This window comes from Ursus arctos, unplaced genomic scaffold (genome assembly GCF_023065955.2).
Source record: "Ursus arctos isolate Adak ecotype North America unplaced genomic scaffold, UrsArc2.0 scaffold_30, whole genome shotgun sequence".
Taxonomy (NCBI): domain Eukaryota; kingdom Metazoa; phylum Chordata; class Mammalia; order Carnivora; family Ursidae; genus Ursus; species Ursus arctos.
The window spans coordinates 1,332,372-1,357,719 of record NW_026622986.1 but is presented as its reverse complement, the minus strand read 5'-3'; positions in this window follow the sequence as shown (position 1 = coordinate 1,357,719).

Below are 25,348 nucleotides of genomic sequence, written 5' to 3'. Positions count from 1 at the left end.
CCCATCCTGAATGACCGGCGGCGCCCCTAGTGGCCCAGGAGGTGGCGGGGCGGCAGGGTGAGTCTGGCTCCGGTGCTCGGGGGTCCCCAATCCCCAGCGTTGTGGTGCCAGGCCCCATGGGAGGTGCCCCTCGGGGACTGACCTAGGGTTAGGGTTAGACCCCAGGAGGCCAGCAGCCCCGATCGGCTGGATGTGCGGTGTGCAGAGCAGCGGTCCAAGGTAAGGGCGTTTGCGAGCGGGAGTGTGGGCCAAAGCGTTTCGGCGTGGTTGCCTACGAAAGTCACCAGGGGCTCGGAGGGCCCTGCCTGCTCTGCCCTGAATGACCGGTGGCGCCACTCAAGGCCCAATTGGCATAGGGGCAGCAGGGTGAGTCCAGTGCTGAGGCTCGGGGTCCCCAATCCCTGGCGTAGCAGCGCCAGGCCCATTGGGAGAGGCCGCTCGGGGTCAATCTAGGGTTACGGTTGGCCCCCAGGAGTCCGGTGGACCCGATCAGCGGCTGTGCAGCACGTGGAGGGTTGGGCCGAGGTGATGGCACTGGCAAACCTGAGCATGAGCCGAAGCATTTTAGCACGGGGTCCTTCAAAGGTCAGTGGTGGCTCGGAGCGTTCTGCCCCTTCTCATGCCCTGATTGACTGGTGGGCCCCTAATGGCTCAGATGGCTGAAGGGCAGCAGGGTGAGTCCGGCACTTGGACTTGGGGTCCCCTTCCCCAGCGTTCCGACGCCAGGCCCCTTGGGATGGCCCCTCAGGGGGCGACCTATGGTTAGAGTTAGCACCCAGTAGGCCTGCAGGCCTGATACACCACCTGTGTGTCGAGCAGAGAGTTTGGCCAAGGTGAGGGTGCTGGTGAACATGAGCCTGGGCCAAAGTGTTTTGGTTCGGGGCGCCTTCAAATGTCCGCAGGGGTTCGGAGGGCCATGCCCCTTCTCCCACCCTGAATGAACGTCAGCACCCCTAGCGGCCCGGGTGGCGACAGTGCACCAGGGTGAGTCCTGCTCTGGGGCTCTGAGTCATCAATTCCAAGCATTGCAGAGCCAGGCCCCTTGGGATGTGCCCCACGGGGCCGACCTAGGGTTTCGGTTAGCCCCCAGGAACCCAGCAGGCCCAATCCTCTGTCTGAGCGGCGAGAGGTGGGAGGGCTGAGGTAAAGGCGCTGGCGAGTGGGAGCGTGGGCCCCTGCATTTTGGCACGGGAGGCTTCAAATGTCGCCAGTTTCTCCAGGGCCATGTCCATTCCCCAGCCCTGAATGACCGGCGGTGCCCCTAGCGGGCCGGGTGGCGGCGTTGCAGCAGGGTGAGTCTCGCTCTGGGGCTTGGGGTCCCGGATCCCTGGCGAAGCAGCACCAGGACCCTTGGGAGGGGCCCCTGGGTGGCCGACCTAGGGTTAGGGTTAGCCCCCAGGAGGCCAGCAGGTGGGATCTGCCCACTGTCCGGGGAGCAGAGGGCGAGGCCGAGGTGAGGGCATTGGGGAGCGGGAGCGTGGGCACCAGTGTTTTGGCACGGGGAGCCTTTGAAGGCCACTGGGGCCTTGGAAGGCCCTGCCCCTTCTCTCGCCCTGAATCACCGGCAGTGCTCCTAGCGGCCCGGGTGGCGGCATTGCGGTAGGCTGAGTGTGGCTCTGGGGCTTGAGGTTCCCGATCCCCAGCGAAGCGGCACCAGGACCCTTGGGAGGAGCCCCTGGGTGGCCGACGTAGGGTTAGGGTTAGCACCCAGGAGGCCGGCAGGTGGGATCCGCCCTCTGTGCGTGGAGCGGAGGGGCGGGCCGAGGTGAGGGCGCTGGCGAGCAAGAGCGTGGGCCCAATCGCTTTGGCACCGGGGGCCTTCGAATGTCTCCGTTTCTCGGGGGGCTCTGCCCATTCTCCTCCCTGAATGACCGGCGGCGCCCCTAGCAGCCAAGGTGGCGGCAGGGCGGCATGTAAATCCAGGCATAGGTCTCGGGGGTCCCCAGTCCATCGTGTTGCGGCGCCAGGCACATTGGGAGGGGCCCCTTGGAGGCTGACCTAGGGTTAGGTTTAGCCCCTAGGATGCCGGCAGGCCCTATTCGCCAGCTGTGTGGAGACTGGAGTGGCGGACCGAGGTGAGGGCACTGGTGAGCGGGATCATGGGCCCGGGTGTTTTGGCGCGGGGGGCCTTTGAAGGTCGCCGTGTCTCGAGGGCCCTGCCCATTCTCCCGCCCTGAATGAACGGCAGCACCCCAAGCCCCCATGTGGCGGCTGGGTGGCAGGGTGAATCCAGTGCTGAGGCTCGAGGGTCCCCAATCCCCAGCGTTGCGGCGTCAGACCCCTTGGGAGGGGCCGCTCGGGGGTCGATCTAGGGTTATGGTTAGCCCCTAGGAGGCCGGTTGATCCGATCAGCGGCTGTGCGGCACGCAGAGGGTTGGGCCGAGGTGAGGGTGATGCAGAGCGGGAGCGTGGTCCCCAGCGTTTTGGCGCCCTGGGCCTTCAAATGTTGCCATGGCTTGAAGGGCCCTGCCCGTTCTCCTGCCCTGAATGACTGGGGGTGCCCCTAGCAGCCCGGGTGGTGGTGCGGGGGCTGGGTGAGACCACAGTCGGGGCTTGGGTTCCCCAATCCCTGGCGTTGCGGCGCCAGTCCCCTTGGGAGGGGTCCCTCTGGGGCCCAGCTTGGGTTAGGGTTAACCCCCAGGAGGGTGGCAGGCCCGATCCGCCACCTCTGCAGCGATTGAAGTGGCATGCTGAGGTAAGGGCACTGGCGATCGGGAGCGTCGGCCCAAGCGTTTTGGCGTGGGTGGCCTTCGTAGTCGCCAGAGGCTCGGAGGGCGCTGCCCGTTCTCCCACCCTGAATGACCGGCGGCGCCTGTAGTGGCCCGGTTGGCGATGGGGCGGTAAGGTGAGTCCGGCACTGGGGAGTTCCCCAATCCCTGGCGTGGCGGCGCTGGGCACTTGGGAGTGGTCCCTCAGGGACCGACCTAGGGTAGGGTTAGCCCAAAGGAGGCCGGCAGGCCCGATTCGCCAGCTGTGCGGCGAGCGGAGTGGTGGGCCGAGGTAAGGGCGCTGGTGATCGGGAGTGTGGGCCCAAGCGTTTTGGCACGGGGGGGGCTTCGAAGGTCGCTGGTGTCTCGGAGGTCCCCGCCCGTTCTCCCGCCCTGAATGAGGACGGCGCTCCTAGCGGGTCGGGTCATGGCAAGGCGGCAGGGTGAGTCTTGCACTGGTGCTCGGGGGTCCCCAAGCCCTGGTGTGGCGGTGCCAGGCCCCTTGGGAGGGGCCCTTCGGGGGCCGACGTATGGTTTGGGTTAGCTCACAGGAGGCCGTCAGGCCCGATCAGCCAGCTGTGCAGTGAGCAGAGGGGTGGGCCGAGTTGAGGCTGCTGGTGAGCGGAAGCGTGGGCCCAAGCGTTTTGGCGCGGGGAGCCTTCAAAGGTCTCTGGGTGCTCTGAGGGCCCTGCCCGTTCTCCCGCCCTGAATGACCAGTGACGCCCCTATTGGCCAGGGTGGAGGCGGGGCGGCACGTTGAGTCCGGCTCTGGGGCTCGGGGGTCCCCAATCCACACGTTAAGGCGCCAAGCCCCTTGGGAAGGGCCCTCGTGGGCTGACCTATGGTTAGGGTTAACCCCCAGGAGGCCAGCAGGCCCGATCCGCTGGCTGTGCCACGAGGGGAGGCGCGGGCCGAGGTGAGGGCGCTGGCGAGAAGGAGCATGGGCCTAAGCGTTTTGGGGCGGGGGGCCTTCGATTGTCGCAGGGGGCTCGGAGGGCCCTGCCAGTTCTCCCGCCCTGAATGACCGGTGGCACCCCAAGCAGCCCGGGTGGCGGTGGGGTGGCAGGGTGAGTCCGGTGCTGGGGCTCGGGGGTCCCCAACCCGGCGTTGCAGTCCCAGGCCCCTTGGGAGGGTCCCCTCAGGGGCCGCCCTAGGGTTAGTGTTAGCCCCAGGAGGCCGGAAGACCCAATCCAACGGCTGTGCGTGAGCACAGGGGGGGGCTGAGGTAAGGGCTTTGGCGAGCGGGAGCATAGGCCCAAGCGTTTTGGCGCGGTGGGCCTTTGAAGGTCTCCGGGGGCACGGAGGGCCCTACAGGTTCTTCCGCCCTTAATGACCGGCCGCGCTCATAGGGGCGACCGACCGGGGCGGCAGGTGAGTCCGGTGCTGGGGCTCGGGGGTCCCCAATCCCCACATTGTGGTGCCAGGCCCCTTGGGAGTGTCTCCTCGGGGGCCTCCCAAGGTGAGGGTTTCCCCCAGGAGGCCGGCAGGCCCAATCCGCCGGCTGTGCAGCAAGCAGAGGGGCAGGCCGAGTTGTGGGCGCTGGCGAGCGGGAGCATGGGCCCACGTGTTTTGGCTCGGGGGGCCTCCGATTGTCGCCAGGGGCTCGGAAGGTCCTGCCAGTTCTCCCACCCTGAATGACCGGCCGGCGCGCCTAGCGGCCCGGGTTGTGGCAGGGCAGCAGGGTAGAGTCTGGTGCTGGGGCTCGGGGGTTCCCAATCCCTGGTGTTGCGGCGATAGACACCTTGGGATGGGCCCCTCGGTGGCCAACCGAGGGTTAGAGTTTGCCCCCAGGAGGCCGGCAGTCCTGATCCGCCCACTCTGCAACGAGCGGAGGGGTGGGCCGAGATGAGGACGCTGGCGAGCAGGAGAGTGGGCCCAAGCGTTTTAGTGCGGGGGGCCTTCGAAGGTCGTCGGGGGCTCGGAAGGCCCTACTCGTTGTCCTGCCCTGAATGACCGGCGGCACCCCTAGAGGCCCGGGTGGCGGTGGTCTGGCAGGGTGAGTTCGGCGCTGGGGCTCGGGTGTCCCCAATCACCACGTTGCTGCCCCAGGCCTCTTGGGATGGGCTCCTCAGGGGCCTACCTAGGGTTAGGGTTAGCCCCAGGAGGCCAGCAGTCCCGATCCGTCGGCTGTTCAGCGAGCGGAGGGGTGGGCCAAGGTGAGGGCACTGAGTAGCGGGAGCGTGGGCACAAGCATTTTGATGGGGTGTGCCTTCGAAGGTTGCTCGGGGCTCGGAGGTCCCTGCCCTTTCTCCCGCCCTGAATGACCAGCGATGCCCCTAGCGGCCCGGGTGGTGGCAGGGCGGCAGGGTGAGTCCGGTGCTGGGGCTCGGGGGTTCTCAATCCCAGGCGTTGCGGCTATAGGCCCCTTGGGATGGGTCCCTCGGAGTCCGAACTAGGGTTTGAGTTAGCCCCCAGGAGGTCGGCAGGACCGATCCGCCGGCTCTGCAAGGAGCGGAGGGGCGGTTCGAGATGAGGGCGATAGGGAGAAGCACCGTGGGATCAAGCATTTTGGCACGGGGTGCCTTCGAATGTTGCAGTGGGCTAGGAGGGCCCTGCCTGTTCTCCCGCACTGAATGACCGGTGGCGCCCCTAGCGGCCCAGGTGGCGGCGGGACAACAAGGTGAGTCCTGGCTGTTGCTCGGGGGTCCTGAAACCCCGGCGTTGTGGCGCCAGGTCCCTTGGGAGGGGCCCCTTGTGGGCCGACCTAGGGTTAGGGTTAGCCCCCAGGAGGCCGGTAGGCCCGATCCACTGGCTGTGCAGTGAGTGGAGGGGAAGGCCGAGGTGAGGGAGCAGGCGAGCGGGAGTGTGGGCCCAAGCGTTTTGGCGTGGTGGGCCTTTGAAGGACGACACGGGCTAGGAGGGCCCTGCCTGTTCTCCCTCAGTGAATGTACTGAGGCGCCCATAGCGGACCATGTGGTGGCGGGGTGGAAGTGTGAGTCGGCACTTGTTCTTGCGTGTCTCCAATCCCTGGTGTTGCGGCGCCATGCCCCTTGGGATGGGTCCCTTGGGGTCCGACCTAGGGTTTGAGTTAGCACCCAGGAGGCTGGCAGGACCGATCCGCTGGCTCTGCGAGGAGCGGAGGGGTGGTTCGAGATGAGTGCGCTGGAGTGCAGGGCCGTGGGACCAGGCACATTGGCGCGGGGGGCCTTCGATGGTCGCCGGTGGCTCAGAAGGCCCTGCCCGTTCTCCTGCCCTGAATGAACGGCGGCGACCCTAGCAGCCCAGGTGGTGGCAGGGCAGCAGTGTGAGTCCAGCGCTGGGGCTCGGGAGTCCCCAATCCCTGGTGTGGCGACGCCTGGCCCCATGGGATGGGCTCCTCGGTGGCCGATCTATGGTTAGGGTTAGCACCCAGGAGGCTGGCACTCCTGATCCATCAGCACTGTGACTTCGGTGGGATGGGCCGAGGTGAGGGCGCTGGCGAGCAGGATAGTGAGCCCAAGAGTTTTGGCGTGGGTGGCCTTCGAAGGTAGCCGGGGGCTCTGAGCGCCCTGCCCGTTCTCCCGCCCGTAATGACTGGCTGCACCCCTAGCAGCCCAGGTGGACGTGGGGCCGCAGGGTGAGTCCGGAGCTGGGGCTTGGGTATCCCCAATCCCTGGCCTGGCGGCGCCAGATCCCTTAGGAGGGGTCCCTCGGGGTCGGACCTAGGGTTAGGGTTAGCCGAAAAGAGACTGGCAGGCCCGATCCACTGGCTGTGCGGCGAGCGGAGGGGCAGGCCAGGTGAGGGCCCTGGTGAGTGGGAGCGTGGGCTCAAGCATTTTGGATGGGGGGGCCTTTGAAGGTCGCCGCGGCCTCAGAGGGCCCTGCCCGTTCTCCCGCCCTGAATGACTGGCGGCACTCCTAGTGGTCCGGGTGGCAGCATTGTGGCAGGGTGAGTCTGGCTCTGGGGCTTGGGAGTCCCCAATCCCCGTCGTTGTGTCGCCAGGCCCCTTGGGAGGGGCCACTAGGGGGTCGACCTAGGGTTAGGGTTAGCCCCCAGAAGGCCTGCAGGCCCGATCTGCCAGCTGTGCGGCGAGCAGAGGGGAGGGCCAAGGTAAGGGCGCTGGCGAGTGGGAGCGTGGGCCCAAGCGTTTTGGTCTGGGGGGCCTTCGAAGGTCGCCGAAGGCTCGAAGGGCCCTGCCCGTTTTCCCTCCCTGAATGACCGGCGGCGCCCGTAGCGGCCCAGGTGGCGGTAGGGCGGGAGGGTGAGTCCGGCGCTGGGGCTCAGGAGTCCCCAATCCCCGGTGTTGCAGCAATAGGAACCTGAGATGGGCCCCTATGGGGCCCACCAACGGTTGGGGTAACACTCTGGAGGCTGGCAGTCCCGATCCACCAGCTGTGCAGTGAGCTGAGGGGGGGACCGAGGTGAGGGCGCAGGCTAGCGGGAGCATGGGCCCAAGCCTTTTGGCACGAGGGGGGCCTTCGAAGGTCGCCAGGGGCTCTGAGGGATCAGCCCATTCTCCCTCCCTGAATGACCGACGGTGCTCCTAGTGGCCCGGGTGGTGGCGGGGTGACACGGTCAGTCTGGCGCTGGGGCTTGGGGGTCCCCAATCCCAGGCATTGCAGTGCCAGGCCCATTCAGAGGGGTCACTCATGGGCCAACCTAGGGTTATGGGTAGCCCCCAGGAGGAGGGCAAGCCTCATCCGCCGGCTCTGTGGCGAGCGGAGGAGCGGACCGAGGTGAGGGCGCTGAGTGGGAGCGTGGGCTCAAGCGTTTTGGCGTGGGGGGGCTTCGAAGGTCACCAGTGGCTCGGAGGGCCCTGCCCGTTCTCCCGCCCTGAATGACCGGTGGCAACCCTAGAGGCCCGTGTGGCCTGGGGGCGGGATGTTGAGTCCGGCGCTGGGGCTAAGCGGTACCCAGTCCCCGTCTTTGTGGTGCCAGGCCTCTTGGGAGCCAACCTAGGGTTAGGGTTAGCCCCCAGGAGGCTGGCAGGGCGGATCCGCCGGATGTGCGGAGAGCGGAAGTGCTGGGCGAGGTGATGCCGCTGGTGTGCGGGATCGTGGGCCCAAGCGTTCTGGTGCGGGCGACCTTCGAAGGTCACCGGGGGCTCGGAGGGCCCTGCCCGTTCTCCCGCCCTGATTGATCCTCGGTTCCCCTAGCGGCCCGGGTGGAAGAGGGGGGGCAGGGTGAGTCCGGTGCTTGGGCTTGGGGGTCCCAAATCCCCAGCGTCGTGGCACCAGCACCTTGGGATGGGCCTCTCGGTGGCCGACCTAGGGTTAGAGTTTGCCCCCAGGAGGCCGGCAGTCCCGATCCGCCTGCTCTTCAAGGAGCAGAAGGGTGGTCTGAGATGAGGGTGCTGGTGAGCAGGAGCATGGGCCCAAGCGTTTTGGTGCGGGGGGCCTTTGAAGGTCATCGGGGGCTTGGAAGGCCCTACTCGTTGTCCCGCCCTGAATGACTGGCGGCACCCCTAGCGGCCCGGGTGGTGGCAGTCCAGCAGGGTGAGTCCGGGGCTGGGGCTCAGGGGTCCCTAATCACCACGTTGCTGCCCCACTCCCCTTGGGATGGGCTCCTCGGGGGGCCTACCTAGGGTTAGGGTTAGCTCCAGGAGGCCAGCAGTCCCGATCTGCCGGCTGTGCGGTGAGCGGAGGGGCGGGCCGAGGTGAGGGCGCTGACTAGCGGGAGCGTGGGCGCAAGCGTTTTGATGTGGTGTGCTTTCGAAGGTCGCCCAGGGCTCGGAGGTCCCTGCCCTTTCTCCCGCCCTGAATGACCGGCGACGTCCCTAGCGGCCCGGGTGGTGGCGGAGCAGCAGGGTGAGTCCGGCGCTGGGACTCAGTGTTCCTCAATCCCAGGCGTTGCAGTGATAGGCCCCTTGGGATGGGTCCCTCGGGGTCCGACCTAGGGTTTGAGTTAGCCCCCAGGAGGCTGGCAGGCCCGATCCACCAGCTGTGCGGTGAGCAGAGCGGTGGGCCGAGGTGAGGGCACTGACTAGCAGTTGCGTGGCCACAAGCGTTTTGGCGCGGGGTGCCTCGAAGTCGCCGGGGGTTCTGAGGGCCCTACCCGTTCTCCTGCCCTGAGTGACCTGCAGCGCCCCTAGCGGCCCGGGCGCTGGCGGACTGGCAGGGTGATTCTGGCGCTGGGGTTCGGGGGTCCCCAATCCCTGGCGTTGCAGCACCAGGCCGCTTGGGAAGGCCCCTTGGTGGTTGACCTTGGGTTAGAGTTTGTCCCCAGGAGGCCGGCAGGCCTGATCCGCGGGCTCTGCGATGAGCGGAGGGGCGGGCCGATATGAGGGCGCTGGAGAGCAGGAGAGTGGGCCCAACAATTTTGGCATGGGGGTCTTCATAGTTCGCCGGGGGCTCGGAGGGCCCTACACGATCTCCCGCCCTGAATGACCGGCGGCACCCTTAGTGGCCTGGCTGCTGGCAGAGCGGTAAGCTTAGTCCGGTGCTGGGGCTCGGGGGTCCCCAATCTCCACGTTGCGGTGCCAGGCCCCATGGGAGCGGCTCCTCGGGGGCCTACCTAGGGTTAGGGTTAACCCCCAGGAGGCCGGCAGGCTCAATCCTCCTGTTGGGCAGCGAGCGGAGGGGCGGGCTGAGGTGAGGGCGCTGGCGAGCGCGAGCGTGGACCCAAGTGTTTTGGCGCAGTGGGCCTTCGAAGGACAACGGGGGCTCGGAGGGCCCTGCCCGTTCTCACGCCCTGAATGATCAGCGGCGCCTCTAGCGGCCCGGGTGTCAGCGGGGCCGCACGGTCAGTTCGGCGCTGGAGCTGGTGGTTCAGCAGTCCCAGACGTTGTGGCGCCAGGCCCCATTGGACGGGTCCCTCGGGGGCCGACCTAGGGTTTGACTTAGCCCCCAGGAGTGGGGCAGGCCCAATCCGCCCCCTGTCGGACGAGCGATGGGGCGGGCCGAGGTGAGGGCGCTGGGGTCCGGGAGCGTGGGCCCAAGCATGTTGGCGCAGGGCGCCTTCGAATGTCACCGTGGGCTAGGAGGACCCTGCCCATTCTCACACCCTGAATGACCAGCAGCGCCCCTAGAAAACTGGATGGTGGCGGGGCAGCAGGTTGAGTCCGACGCTGGGGCTCTTGGGTTCCTCAATCCCAGGTGTTGCGGCCCCAGTCTCCTTGGGAGGGCCCCTTGGGGGCCAACCTAGGGTTAGGTAACACCCAGGAGGCTGGCCGTCCCGATCCGACAGCTGTACAGCAAGTGGAGGGGCAGACAGAGGTGAGGGCACTGGCGAGTGGGAGCGTGGGCCCAAGCGATGGCGTGGGGCGCCTACTAATGTCCCAGGGGGCGTCGGAGGACCCGTCCCGTTCACCCGCCCTGAATGACGGGCTGTGCCCCTAGCGGCCCAGGTGGCAGCGGGGCGGCAGGGTGATTCCGGCGCTGGGGCTCCGGGGTCCCTAATACCCGGCGTTGCAGTGCCAGGCCCCTTGGGACGGGCCCCTCGGGGGCCGACCTAGGGTTAGGGTTAGTCCCCAGGAGGCTGGCAGGCTAGTTCCGCCCATGTGCAGTGAATGGAAGTGTGGGTCAAGGTGAGGTAGCTGGCGAGCAGGAGCATGGGCCAGAGCATTTTGGCTTTGGCTCAGGGTGCCGTCGAAGGTCGCAGGTGGCTTGGAGGGTCCTGCCCGTTCTGTCGCCCTGAAGGACTGGCGACACCCCTAGTACCCCATGTGGTAGCGGGGTGGCAGGGTGCGTTCGGCGCTGGGACGTGGGGGTCACCAATCCCTGGCATGCGGCACCAGGTCACTTGGGAGGGGCCCCTTGGGGGCGGCCTAGGGATAGGGTTAGCCCCCAGGAAGCCAGCAGGCCCGATCCGCCAGCTCTACAGTGAGCGGAGGGGTGGGCCGAGGTTAGGGCGCTGGCGAGCAGGAGCGTAGGAGCCAGAGTTTTTGCGCGGGGGGCATTCGAAGGTCGCAGGGGGATCGGAGGGCGCTGCCCGTTCTCCCTTCCTGAATGACTGCCCACGTCCCTAGCGCCCTGGGTGCTTGCGGGGTGGCAGAGTGAGTCCAGCACTGGGGCTCAAGGGTCCCAAATCCCCGGCATTGCAGTACCAGGCTCCTTGGGAGGGGCCCCTCGGGGGCCGAACTAAGGTAAGTGTTTGCCCCCAGGAGTCCAGCAGGCCCCTTAGGCCAGCTCTGCGCCAGGCGGAGTGGCAGGCCGAGGTGAGGGCACTGGCGAGAGGGAGTGTGGGCCCTAGCGTTTTGGCGCGGAGGCCCTTCGAATGTCGCCGGGGGCTTGGAGGGCCCTGCCCGTTCTCTAGCCCTGAAAGACTGGTGGCTCCCCTAGGAGCCCGGGTTGCTGAGGGGCGGCAGGGTGACTCCGGCGCTGGGCTCGGGGGTCCCCAATCCCCTGCGTTGTGGCGCCAGGCCCCTTGAGAGGGGCCCCTCGGGGACCGACTAGGGTTAGGGTTCATGCCCAGGAGGCCGGCAAGCCTGGCGCTAAGTGGTTCTGGCAATGTAACAAAAATGCCGTACACTTATCTGTAAGAAATAACAGTGTACAGGAACTCTCTTAGCCCTAACATCATCCTTTGTGAATATGGAAGCCAGCCCCAAAATGGTCGTGGAAGTCTGACAAAAGGGCTAAGCACTTTTCTCTGAGTCACCACACTATACAGGGAAAGACCAATGTACATCATCTTTCACGAGTAGGAAGCATTAATGAAAAGGTTCTGGAATTTCGAGGACTCTGACCCATCCTTATTGGTAATAAACCACCGTGTACAGGAAAACACCTTCAACTCTCATCAGCCTTCTCAATCCTGATTCTGATTCAACCTTGGGTATGTAGGACTAGGGAAATGTCCACATCTTATTGCTAAGAAAGAACGATGTCAGGGTAATGCCCTTCAAGTCACATCAGCCTTCCTGAAGACGGAAGCAGGAATCAAGGTGGTTATGTTACCATGAGGTAAGGAAGATGAGCATATAAGTGAGAAACAACAGTGGGCAGGACCTCTCTTCCAACGAGCAGTATCTTTGCTTAATGTTGAATCCCTATGGTAAGTGGTTGTGGGCATTTGTGAGGTCAAAATCTTAAGTGTTTTGTAAAACCTCTTGGCCATTCACAGATGAGACTAAGGTAGTTGGGGACTCCTAGGCAGTGATTTGTCCACTGTCAAAAATATGAAAAGATAAAAGAGACAGATGAGGTCTCCTCAGGCATTGTCCTTTATCCTCATCCTCTGTGAGCATGGCCATCTCTGGACAGCTCAGTGGCAGGATCTCATTCACAGTGGGGGCATCTGTTCCTCACAGACATCAGGCAGGGAAATGAATTTGGTTCTCTGTGCCAGCCCAGCCACAGCTGAGTGTCACAGCACCCTCTTGTGGGCTCATAAGAGTTTCACTGTCACCAGGTAGGTCATTGTATTTGATAAACCACTGTCAGAGTTTGCAATTGCCTTCATCTGCAACCTCTTAGAGGCAAATGCAGGTCTCTGGTACCATGTGAAGTCATGTGAAGGCATCGTGAGAAAGTGTCCTTTTGCTTAAGAAAAACATGGCTGGGGCTCCTGGCTGACTCATCCAGTTAAGCATGTGCCTTTGGCTCAGGTGATGATCGCAGGGTTCTGGGATCGAGCCTGTGCTCCCTGCTCAGCAGGAAAGGAGGTAGGGAAATAGCTTAGAACCCACAGAGAATGTGAATAAAGGGGAGTGAAATGGAACTTGGTCTGTGTTTTGCTTTAGGGATTGGAAGTTAGTTTTTTCTCAATTGTGATTTTTCTTGAAACAGAAAAGCTGTATTGTTTTTTTTTTACCTTTAATTTTTTTTTCTAATAATAATTTTTTATTATGATATGTTAGTCACTATACAGTATTTCCTTAGTTTTTGATGTAGTGTTCCGTGATTCATTATTTGCATATAACACACAGTGCTCCATGCAATATGTACCTTCCTTAATACCCATCACTGGCCCATCCCAATCCCCTACCCCTCTCCCCTCTGAAGCCCTCAGTTTGTTTCCCAGAGTCCATAGTCTCTCGTGGTTCATTCCCCCTTCTGTTAGGGTCCATTGTTAAAGGGACAGGCAGTGGAAGTTCACCAAATATAAGATCAAAACTACATTGTTCATTATAGATGCCACCACGTAGTTCCCAGACATTTCATTCTACTGTAGTAATTCATTATACCTGTGCAGGTGCACGTGCAAGATAATTAATGCATGTGTAGTGGTAATAAAACACGCCCCTCAGTAGTAGAATAATAGAGGATGCACATGTGTAAAATTATTCGACTACAGCTTCCATGCTTTCCCTTTGGTTCCTTATTATCTATGAAATTGGTCAATTTTTGTTCTCTAGGCTTAAAACTCATTGTCAGTATTTAGAGTTTTTCAATGCTGATCTTCTCCTGTATAAGTTACCAAAAACCTAAAATATGTATGAACTTTAAAAAACGCTATATTGAAAATTACAGCAGGGAAGTTCCATTTTGTGAATATTGTGTCAATGGATCTCTATTTTGATATCAGTGTTGATTAGAAATGATGACATTTCATGTGAGAATAAATATCAATGTGAAAAAGAAAAGGTAGGAAGAACCTTGAATGTTTAAGTAATTGGTGAAATGACAGGTGTGTGTGTGTGTGTGTGTATGTGTGTGTGTGTGTGTGTGTGTGTGTGTGTGTAATTGATTTTCAGTGAATGGTTCAGCTTCTTGTAGGGCCTCCGAGAGAGCCCAGGTGAACCTTTCAATTAGTTGGTATCTGTTTTCAGAACATGGGAATCTCTTAGTCCAATAGTCAATCAGGCAAGCTTTGAGGTCTTGAAGAGTTTCAGTCCTCAGCGATGGTGTTGCAGACCCTTGTGAGCAAACCCTAGGGTATGCTCAGAGCCCTCATTAGCTGGTACCAAGGTGTGACGATTTCAGACAGCATTTCCCAAAGAAGTACGTCTTGAGTCTCTGTCCTTGTCAGTTCCCTACACTTCCTTACACTAGTTATGTGATCAGTGTGTTTCAGGATAATCCCCACATGTGATTTTTGCTATTTCCTACTAGTCCTATCTGTTTCTCATCTTCTTCTTTTATGGTAGGTGTTGGGAAGCAACCTGTGTGGTGTAGGAAGGGGTGTGGTAGTTGTCTGCCTTCAGAGGACCGAATGATGCCTAGAAATTGTACTGTAGTTTGAGGTCAATTGTCCATCCTCTGAGTGTCAGGAATTCCATCACTTTACTTTGATGCTAGTCTGTTCTTCAAGCTGTCCTCAGAAATAAGGACGTCATCCATCTAGGGAATACTAGTTTGTGTGTATGTTTTCATTTTAGGAAAGGCCTTGCTGTTCCTGAAAATAATACTGTAAAGCACCCTTTCCTGTTGTTATTGGCCATCAGTCAATCTTTTGTGAAGTATTCGTTTATAAATAGACTTTCTATGGTTGATGAGCAGGAATTCTTTATTGACAAGTCTTTGTCAGTGTGTGTATTGCAAGTCTTTACTTCCCAGCCTGTGGTTCACTTTTTCATTTTCTTATGGTCATAAGATAAGGAGAAATGTCACATTTTTATGAAGTCCCACTGAATTCTTTTAAATGGTTAGTGCACCCTATGTCCTACCCCAAGATTGACAGGTTCTGCGTTTTCTTTCAGAAACTGTCCAATGGGAAGCTACAATCCATCTCAAATTTATAAATTGCATTTTGAATTTAATAGGGTATTTATAGACTGTTTTGGATTTTCTATGTACACAATCGTATTATCTGTGATTAGTCACAATTATCCCCTCAATTCTTATACTTTTTGTTTCTCTTGCCTTCTAACACTGGTAGATTCTCCGATGCAACTTTGAATAGAACAGCATTGTTTGAAGATTTTAATACACCTTTCTCAATATCTGACAGAAAATGCAGACAAAACATTGGTAAAAATGTGACCTAATTGACATATAGGGAACATTCCATAATAAGTGCAGAATACATTATTTTCAAGTGGTCATAGACTCTTTACCCAAATAGGTGATAGGTGAGGCCACGAATCAAGGCTACAAATGTTAAACCCTGAAATTAACTAGATTCTATTCTTAGACCACAGGGGAATTGAGCCAGAGTCATAGCGAAAAGAAAACCAAGAAGTCCTTCACTGTTTAAAAATTAAATGGAACTTTGCTACATATCCTAAAGGTCAGAGAGGGAATCTCAATGGAAATTCTGAACCTTTTCTACATGAGGGCTCACACACAATGGCACTTTCTTTGTGAAGAGCATTATAATAACCTAGACAGGAGTTGAGCCTTAAGTCAGAGTTCTGCCTGCCCCAGCCACACCTGGCAGCCTTGGCCTGTGGTCCCCCTCAGCTGTCTTTTCTGGTGGCCCTGAGCTAAGGGGGTAAACATGGCCATATGGAAATGGGAAGCTCCCCACTCATAGTGGATGGCGGTGCCACCTCCCCAGCTGCCCTTTCTGGTGGCTCTGAGCTAAGGGGGTCAACATGGCCATATGGAAATTAGAAGCTCCCCACTCTTAGTGATGACGTTGCTATTGTATCATCCTCACCAGTCCAACAACATGATTTCTGAGTGAAATATGACACAAGAGCGACTTCTTGGCCTTCCTTCAGGTTTGAAAATCATCTCGTAAGTCATCTATGAGAAATATGGATTCAGCATGTGTTCTTTCTTCTGGAAAAGAAATAGACACAATAGCAATTATGGCTTCCTGAGAACCTGTTCTTGAGAGACATCATACTGGCTCTTTGTAACATTCAGCCTCTTAAACTTCTCAACTAGGGTGTAGATATTTTTAGGCACATTTTCATGTGGTTAGACAGGGACTCAGATGATATGAGTCCCAGAGGATTTTAGTGTCAGAAACCTAAGTGGGATCCCAAAACTGACTCCAAATCCCTTGTTGTTCCATACAGGGTACTATTTCCCTCTTATCTCTGGTCTTCTCGATCTGGAAAACTATCAAGTATCAGGATTTTCTTGTCATGTGGACAAGTGGAACGAATTCAGCGGGCCTTTTCACCTCTGCCCATGGTGATCATAAAGAGCATTATCTCAGTGGAGGACCTCTGGGTAAGATACTCAAAGATCCTTAGGAATACAGACAGTATAATATTTTTCTGGTATTAAAGTTACTGAAACCAGCTATCTTTTTTAGTCCATTCAGGCTCTGGTATGTTCAGAGGGTGCTGTAAAGAGGTCTGAAATAGTATTTAAAAACACTCAGCTCAGCCTCTTCTACAACGTGAGCCAATGCTTATAAACATGGCTAAAATATTCCCTTACCTACGATGACTTCCCAGCCATCGTAGTGTTTATATGGTATGACTATGACTTACATTAGTCAACATTTGCAGAGAAAGAACTTAGTGCATCCAGGGGCACTTCATGTTGAAATTAGTTTGTGACAACGAGCTACTGTGTTTTATTCTGCAGTCCAAGGGAATGGTGCCAGACATCTCTAAGGTGTCTAGCAGTTCTACAATTCTGATTTTAAGTGGTCTGTGTGCTTCAGCGATTTGGGCAGGAGAAGGGCAGGAGTACAGAGACTGTGAACACTTCTGTTACCTATGCTGACCATGCAGCAGGTAGCCTTCTGTGAGCATCATTTTGATTTCTTGGTATTCTTGTGAAAGGTGCTTTTGTCTCAAATTCCTCCATTTAGGAATAATTATAATGAAAAACGGAATTTTAATCTTATATCATCTGTGGGCCCTGATCCTGGGCTCCCAGGGAAGCTATCCTTTAACATTTTACCCAGCTCAAAATGACTGGGCAAAACTTCAGAGCATGGGCCCTGTTTCTGCCCCAAGCACATGTTGTACATCTGCTTAGAGAAGAAAACAATAACCAAAAATGCCAACATAAAGATAAGAAAAAATAAAGAACCTCTTTGGCTCCCATAAGATTAAAGTCATACTGATATGTACATACTGAAAACATAAGAAAGAGTCTGTCACTTTCTGGAATCTAAGAAGATCCTCATTGTGGTGTGTAACTCTGTACCTGAAACAAAACAGAAAAAAATATATAAGCCTGCCCCAAAAGTTCCTTCCCCGGAGCACTCCCTTCGTGGTGAAGATTGTGTCTCCCAGGTAGCTGTCCTGACTTGGGTTTGAATAAAGGTCTCTTCCTTTCTCTCTAAAATGTTTTTAAAAGTTCATTCACACAATGTCGACAATAACAGTGTTTTCTATTTAAGTGAGAAATAAATGTTCCACTCTAGTTGCATTGGGAATAGACGAATTGAGGGTTACTTTAGAAGAGTAAGTCTGCTTTCCAGAAAAGGCAAAGTCATTGGTCTATTGAGAATGAAGATAATTACTGCTAAACAACAAGTATGTGTTGCCCCTTCGCCCAGAAACCGAAGCAGGTGTGCAGGCTTTAAGTCAGAGGTGCCTTCATCTCTCCAGCTGACAGCACTTCTCTACTCTGACTCCAAACACCCGAGGTTTTGAACGTCAGCATCGGAGTCAGCGAGGCAGCTTGTCACAGGACGCCAGTGTTCAGAGAAAGCACAGGTATGTTTGGCAAAATGTCCTATCTATGTCAGGCCTGGAGGTAAAACCTCTCATTATCCCAAAACCTCCTGTGCTTTTCTCTTTTCTCTAGTTGAGCCACAAAGTAAAATTGAAGTAGCTGTCAGCATTCTGGGTTTGGTGCAAGAATTACTTAGTTTCCCTGCAGGTAGAACTTTGCAGGGGTCACAATTTCTCTGTCCATTTATTGCTTACAAATGTATTTTGGCCATCTGTTAGCTAGGAACCCTCTTTTATTAGAAGGGGAAGGTGAGATTCACTCTGTGCCTGTTTGTAACATCTAATTTTTTCCTTCATCTAACAGCGTTTATTCAATTGGGCCTAAGATATGGTTGAGTGGCCAGCATCTAGAGTTAGGTGGCTTTTTTTCATCTGATACAGACTTGGATGATGTCATTTGACAAAGGTGATGTTTCATCATTGATTAGTTCATTCATCAGAAGAGGTAAAATTAGGGTGGAGGGAAAATTGAAAATTATCCAAAGCGGCCTGTTCCTGTTTAAAAGTTGAGCTTGACTTTCTAGTTTTACTAAATGTATTATCTCGATATTTTGAGGTGCCATATTCTCTCTGTAGTTTCTTTGGTGGTGGAGTCAGAAGGAGAGTCTGGGAATTCTTTTGGATAGTGGCATGCTGGTGGATTCAAGGGGCTTGGCGTCAGGAGCCTTGGGGTGAAGTCTGCAACTGCTTGTCTGACCCTGGGTGCATCTCCCAGAGGTTTTGTTTCCTCTTATGAAATTGCCGGCAGATAATGTTTTGCTTAAAGGGGAACCCTCCCATCCTGTTGGTGGCAATGCAAAGTGGTGCAGCTAGTCTGGAAAACAATGTGGGGATTCCTCAAAAAGTTAAACATTGAACAACCACATGATCCAGCACTTGCTGTCCTAGGTATTTACCCAAAGGATACAAAAATGCAGATTCAAAGGGGGAATATGCACCATGATGTTTATAGCAGCAAAGTCCACAGTAGCCAAACTATGGAGAGAATCCCAAAGTCCATGCACTGATGAATGGATAAAGCAGATGTGGGATACATATATATAATGCAATATGACCCAGCTTCAAAAAGAATGGAATCTTACCATTTGCAAGGATGTGGATGGACCTAGAGTGTATTAAGCTAAGCAAAATCAGTGAGGAAAGACAAATATCCTATGCTCTCACGCTTGTGGAATTTCAGAAAGAAAACAGATGAACAGAGTGTTGGGGTGATGAGAGAGGCAAACAAGGAAATAGACTCAACCTTGGAGAACAAACTGAGTGTTGCTGCAGGACAGGGGCATGGGGGGAAGAGTTAAATGGGTGAGGGGTATTAAGGAGTGCACTTGTGATGAGCACCGGGTACTGTATGCAGATAGGAATCACTAAATCCTACCCCTGAAGCAAATATTCCATGGCATGTGAACTAACTGGATTTTAAGTAAGAGAAGAATGGAAAAAGTGTTCTGCTTCATGCAGAGTGAGGTAAAATGTAGTGAATTGGGCTATACTCTTTTATAGATGATAGGTGTAAAACACCGTTGTAGGATACACTAGTTTCTTATCACATAAGGAGTTCACTAAAAGCTTCAATGAAAGACTCAGATCTCAGAGCATGTTCATGTTCCACTGATATGTTACAGTTTGCATAGGTAGGAAAGAAGGTGGAGAGAGAGGCAACAGAAGGGGAAGTAGGTGTGAACCTTTCATTAGTTAGCGTTATAGCTTTCTCATGAAAGCCTTGCGCCAGTGTGATTTTGGAAGAAGAGGAAGAATCTGGGAGCTTTTCAGGAGACGGGGGAGTTCCAGGTCTGAGTAAAGCTGACAGGGGTCCCAGAAGAGAGCTGAATGCATTCTGCAGCAGGGTGTGGGCAGGGTGGGCTCCAGGGGTGGCTGTGGGTCTCCTGGGTGAGAGTTATGACAGGTGAGGGCTGTGTGCAAGTTCCTGACTGAGAACAAGTGAGGCACAGGCGGAGACCTGGCAGAGAACCTTCTTCCGGGCCACCAGCCTCACCCAACACACACAGCCTCATCTTCTGTCCCTGTCACTCCAATTCAGACTTCTCCGAAGGTGAGTGAGAACACATCAAGAGCATTCAAAACAGAAGGGAAAGCATGTGCAAAGGCTCTGGGGCAGGAGAATTCCAGGTATGTCCTGGAGCAGCAAGAAAGCCCTGTGGCCACAGGAGACAGCTTAGGACATGAGCTCCGAGAGGTGACAGAGGGTGACAGAAAGCCATCCCAGGGGTATAACCCCATGAGACCCTGTTTCACTGGGCCATCCTGGCTACAGTGTTGAGAACAGATGACAGAGGGTTGAAGATGGCAAGGCAGGTCAATGACAAAGCTTTTCCAGGAACTCAGGCACTGTGGACCAGACAGGTGTCCTCGGATGGAGTGGTTAGAACTATTCTGGGTCCATTTTGAAGATGGAGCTCACAGGATTTGCTGATGGGTTAGCTATTAGGAGCAGGAGAATGGAGGAATTGGGGTAACTCCCAGCTGTTGTGGGTTGTCCTGATCGAGGGCAAGGAGAGGGTTTCTCGGGGGGTAGGAGGTAGTCTCTGTTCTGCATGCTGAGGAAGGTGCCTTTCTGGTGGATCTGCTGAGGTTTGTGTCTGGGAGAACCTTTCACATCTCCTCCCTCAGCAATGCTCAAGTACAAGTATCCCCCACTTTGTAAACGTTCACAGTAAGACACTTTCTTGAAAGAACTACGTTATTACCCAGCTTCAGTAAGAGGAAGAGACCTGAAGAGGATTTCCCTCTTATGAAAAAAGGTGAACAGTGAGAATCACGTTCAGCATCTGTTTTGGGGAGAAGCACAACAGAGGCGGCGTGCACCCCAAGCTGCTCCTTCCGCTGGGAACCGTTCTCCGTATCCAGACACCAGCACTTTGAATGGTGTCTGTGAGCCTCTGCTGTGCTTTATCTTCATTTATGCTGGGCCTCCATTAGAAACCTGTATCCTGAGGCCTAAGAAAAGCCAAAGAGAAGGAATTTTGGAGTCTGAGCACACTGTCTAATTGTTCCATGTAAATTAGTGGCAATTCCTTCTTGACACCATTTCTGCTGTGCAAGGTTTCTCAGAAGCCCTGTACTTTCAAAGAGCAGGGAAACTTATACCCTATGCAGCGGGATTAGTTTTAGTCTCCATGCTGGACAGAACATTCCATGACTGTCAGATTTTCTCACTCAAACATTGAGACTTTGACCATCTTCACCCGTTTCTACCACCTTATCCCCAAATCTGGCAACTCCCAATCTGCTCTCAGTATCTATGTGTTCACTATTTGTTTATTCCACGTGGAATGTACATGAGAGCATCTGGTATTGGTCTTTCTGTGTCTGAGTTACTTGGCATAAGGCCCCCAAGATCTGTGTTTCCATGTCTGGTTCTTGTGAATAATGCTGCAGTGAACGTGGGAGTGCATCTGTCTTTTTGAAGCAGTATTTTTGTGTTCTCCAAATCAATACTCAGTAGAGCCATTACTGGGCCATGTGGTAGTTGTCTTTATTTTTTCAGGAACCTCCATACCCTTTGTCACAGTGGCTGCACCAATTTCCATTCCCACCAACAGTGCACAGTGTCTCCTCATCTGCACTCCCTTGACCCCACCTGGTGTCTGTCTCTGGGACAATTGCTATTTCAACAGTTGTGAGAGGATAGCCGATTGTGGGTTTGACTGATGTTTCCCTGACAATGATTAGTGAAGTTGAACAACTTTTTCTGTCTGTTGGCACCTGTGTGCCATCTTTGGAAAGTATCTATTCACATATTCCTCCCATTTTTTTATATAGGCGGAGACTTTTTTTTGTTTTGATTTCTAAGAGTGTTTTGTGTATTTTGGATATTAGCCTCTTCGTACACATATGATTCGCAGATATTTTTTTCTTATTGGGTCAGTGGCATTTTAAGTTTTTGATGGTTTCTTTTGCCGTGTGGAAGATTTCAGTTTGATGTTGTTCCACTTGTTTATTTTTGCTTTTGTTGCCATTGCGTTTGGTGTCCGATCTGAGGACTCTTTGCCAAAACTAATGTCGAGAGACTTAGTACCTGTGTCTTCTTGGAGGTTTATGGATTCAGGTCTTATGTTCAAATCATTCATCCATTAAAAATTTTGTGTGTGGTGTAAGAAAGTGGCCCAGTTATATTCTTCTGCATTTAGTGTCCAGTTTGCCTGTTACCCCTCACTGAAGAGACAGTCCTTCCCTCATGGCATATCTTCTGCTGCTGTGTCTTAAGTTAGGATCATCTCCATGTGGGTAAGTTTCTGAGCTCTCTGTTCTGTTACACTGACCTGGTGTCTGTGTTTTTGCCAGTACCATCCTGTTTTGAAGACAACAGCGTTGTAATCTAGCTTGAAATCCAGGTGTGTGTTGACTGCACCTTTCTTTCTCCAGGTTGCTTTGGGTATTTGCGGTCTTTTGTGATTCCATACAAGTTGGAGGACTGTTTTCTATTTCCTCGAATAATGCCACTGGAATTCAGATAGGGATTTCATCACATCTGTCGATTGCTTTGGGTATGATGGACATGTTCACATAATTAACTCTTCCAGTTAAGGAGCATGGCGTATGCATCCATTTGTTTGTGTTGCCTTCCAAATCTTTGACCCATACATTCTGCCCCCCTCGACACACATATTTTTCATTTCTTTTCTGCCATGTGTTGAGTGTACTATGTCTTTCTCATTCTTGGTTACTTTTATTTCTAGATTTTTTTTATGCAATTGTAAATGGCGTTGCATTTTTAATTTCTCTGTGCGAAAGTGGGTCATCATTATACAGAAATGCAAGAAGTTGGGTCATCTGGGTGGCTCCATAAGTGAAGCGTCTACCTTCAGCTCAGGTCATGATCCCAGATTTCTGGGATCGAGCCCTGTGTTGGGCTCACTGCTTAGCAAGGGTCTGCTTTTCCCTCCTTCTGACACTCCCCCTGCTCATGCTTTTTCTCTTCCTGTCAAATAAATAAATAAAATCTGAGAAAAAATAAAGACAAAAGGTCTTTATATTGACTTTATATGCTGCAGCTCTCTTGAATTTGTTTATTCTAACAGTGTTTTTTTGTGTGTGTGTGGAATCTTTTGGGATTTCATGTCATTTTCACATAGTTACAGTTTTCCTGTATCATTTCATATCTTTCTCTTTTTTTAAAATGATGTTAGTCACCCTACAGTACTTCATTTGTTTTTGATGTAGTGTTCCATGATTCATTGTTTGCATATAATACCTAGTGCTCATTATGACACGTGCCCTCCTTTTTTTAAAAAGAATTTATTTATTTATTCGACAGATATAGAGACAGCCAGAGAGAGAGGAAACACAAGCAGGGAGTGGGAGAGGAAGAAGCACGCTCATAGCGGAGGAGCTTGATGAGGGGCTCAATCCCATAATGCCAGGATCACGCCCTGAGCCGAAGGCAGGCGCTTAACCACTGTGCCACCCAGGTGCCCCCTGCCTTGTTAATTTTAACCATTCTAACTGGTGTAAGGTGGTATCTCATTCTCGTTTTGATTTGTATTGGCTTGATGGCAAGTGATGTGGAACATTTTTTCATGTGTCTGTTGGCCATTTGTATGTCTTCTCTGGAGAAGTATCTCTTTGTGTCTTCTGCCCATTTTTTGGGTGTCGAGTTTGAGGAGTTCTTTATAGATCTTGGATACCAGCTCTTTATCTGTAATATCATTTGCAGATATCTTCTTCGATTCCATAGGTTGCCTTTTTGTTTTGTTGATCGTTTGCTTTGCCGAGCGGAAGCTTTTTATCCTGAAGAAGTGCCAACAGTTCATTTTTGCTTTTATTTCCTTTGCCTTTAGAGACCTGGCTTGCAAGAAGTTGTTGTGCCCAAGTTTGAAGAGTTCTTTTGATTTTGATATGAGACAGGAATCCATTACCTTATTTTCCTGACCTAGGTCTGTGACCGTGATTCCTAGCAGCTGCAAGGGGAGAGGAGGTCGGGGGTGGTCCACACTTCCTGACCAGGGTCTGTGACCGCGATCCTAGCAGCTGCAAGGGGAGAGGAGGCCAGGGGTGGTGCACACTTCCTAGACTTGTGGTCAGGACTAGTCTAGAGCCCACTGAAGTCAGCCACACCGGGCACAGAAGGCACCCAGTCAGTGTAGCTGTGGGCACTGCTGCCATGGTACTTTCGGGCCGGCTCCATGCTGCCACCTCCTGCTTTTCATCATCATCTTCAAGGTCATGTGCCTCTGCTCTTGCCCCATGGCCTCTGGGGTATTGTCCGTCCTCCATCTGGCCCTCGTCCCTGTTGCCCTGTGTAGTCCGATGCCAGGGTAGCCTTCTTGAGACAAATATCTGGCCCTGATGGAACACTTCCATGGATCTCGTGTGATGCGAGGATGATGCCCTGCCCTGGAAGGGGGCTGCAGGTCCCCAATCAGGAGAGCCATGTCTCCCTTTTCAGCATGGCCTGCCCTCCCCTCAGTCTTCTTCAGGGAAGCTCTCCCCACTTCCTGAGATGACAGCTCTGAACTTAAAAATGAATGTTATTTTACATATCTCTATGCCTTAGTTCATCCATGGCATGTCTTTCAACCCCGTTAGTGGGTATTTTTTAGCAGTTCTGAAGGGCTGTCTGCTCAAGGAGGGGATGACCTGGGTGGGGCAGCTTTCCCTCTCATGTCCCTCAGCATGTCTCTGAGCCCTGGGACCAGCTGTCCCACTGAGGATTGAGGGACCCGAGCCAGCCCATCCTGAGCCCAAGCTGTGTCACCTCATAGATGGATGCGTGTTGGAGCGGTGGGCAGCTTGCATGGGCCAGGGGCAGGCAGCATCTCCCTCTCATTCCTTCCCTCCCTTCCTCCCAGAGGTAGCTCAGAGCAGCCTTCAACCCCTGCATCTCCAGATCCCTTGACCTGTGCCTCCTGTGTTCAGCTGGTGACCGTGGAGTTTCGCATGGATTCTACCTCCCGTACCCTCTCCTGTAGCAGTTCCTGGATCAGGGGAGGGTCGGACCCTTGTCTGTTTTTGGTCTTCTTCCTGTCCCGCACCAAGCCCACCCACCGTTGCATCTTCCATGTATGTGCTTGGAAGCAAGCCCTTCCACAGGTAACCTATTAGCCAAATGGCTCCAGGCAATGAACATTGAAGTAGAGATCCAGGATCCATAATAAACCTGCTCTGAAACCTGTGCCAAAGTCTGTGACTCTCTCACACTGAAACAGAAACAATAATAGCTTTCTGGACTGTGAAGTGACATGTGTCTCTACTTCCAATCTTGAATGCATAGGTGCTGAGCCTGGACAGAAAAGGACCATGGCTCCCGTGGCCTGGGATCCACAGTAAGAACTCAGTGAAATCTGAATTTGAGGCATGTAGTGAATAATTATTGTAGAGTGAATCCTCCCAAGTAGGGCTTATGCACATTGCACAGGAAAAGCTTTTTCAAAGAGGTTCCTGAAAGAAAATTCTTTTTTAAAAATTTATTTTAATTCCACTAGAGCTAACATACAGTGTTACATTCGTTTCAGGTGTACAATAGAGTGATTCAGTAATTCTCTATATTATTCAGTGGTCATCAAGAAAAGCGTCTGCTTAACCACCTTCATCTATTTCACTCATCCCTCTATCCACCTCCTGTCTGGTAACCATCTGTTTGTTCTCTATTGTTAAGAGTTTGTATTTTGGTGTGTCTCCTTTTTCTCTTTTAGTTATTTATTTTTGTTTGTTTCTTAAATTCCCTATTAGAGTGACATCGTATGGGATTTGTCGTTTCTGACTGACTGATTTTAGTTTGGATAATACTCTCTAGTTCCATCCATGTGGCTGCAAATGGCAAGGTTTCATTCTTTTGCAAGCCGAGTAATACTCCACTGTGTGTGTGTGTGTGTGTGTGTGTGTGTGTGAACACACACATCTATCATCTCATTTGTCAATTTTTCTACAGACACTTGGGTTGCTTCCATATTGTGATATTGTAAATAATGGTGCAAGACACATAGGGGTGCATGTATTCTTTTAAGTTACTGTTTTCCTATTCTTTGGGTAAATACGAGTAGTGTGATTGTTGGATCCTAGGGTAGTTCTATATTTAATTTTTTGAGGAACCTTCATACTGCTTTCCACGGTGGCCACCACAGTTTGCATTCCCAACCACAGTTCACGAGGATTCCCCTTTATCCACATCCTCCCAACACCTGCTCTTTGTTGTGCTTTTGATGTTAGCCATTCTGACAGTTTTGAGGTATTACCTCATTGTCCTTTGGATTTACATTTTCCTGATGATGGGTGATGGTGAACATCTTT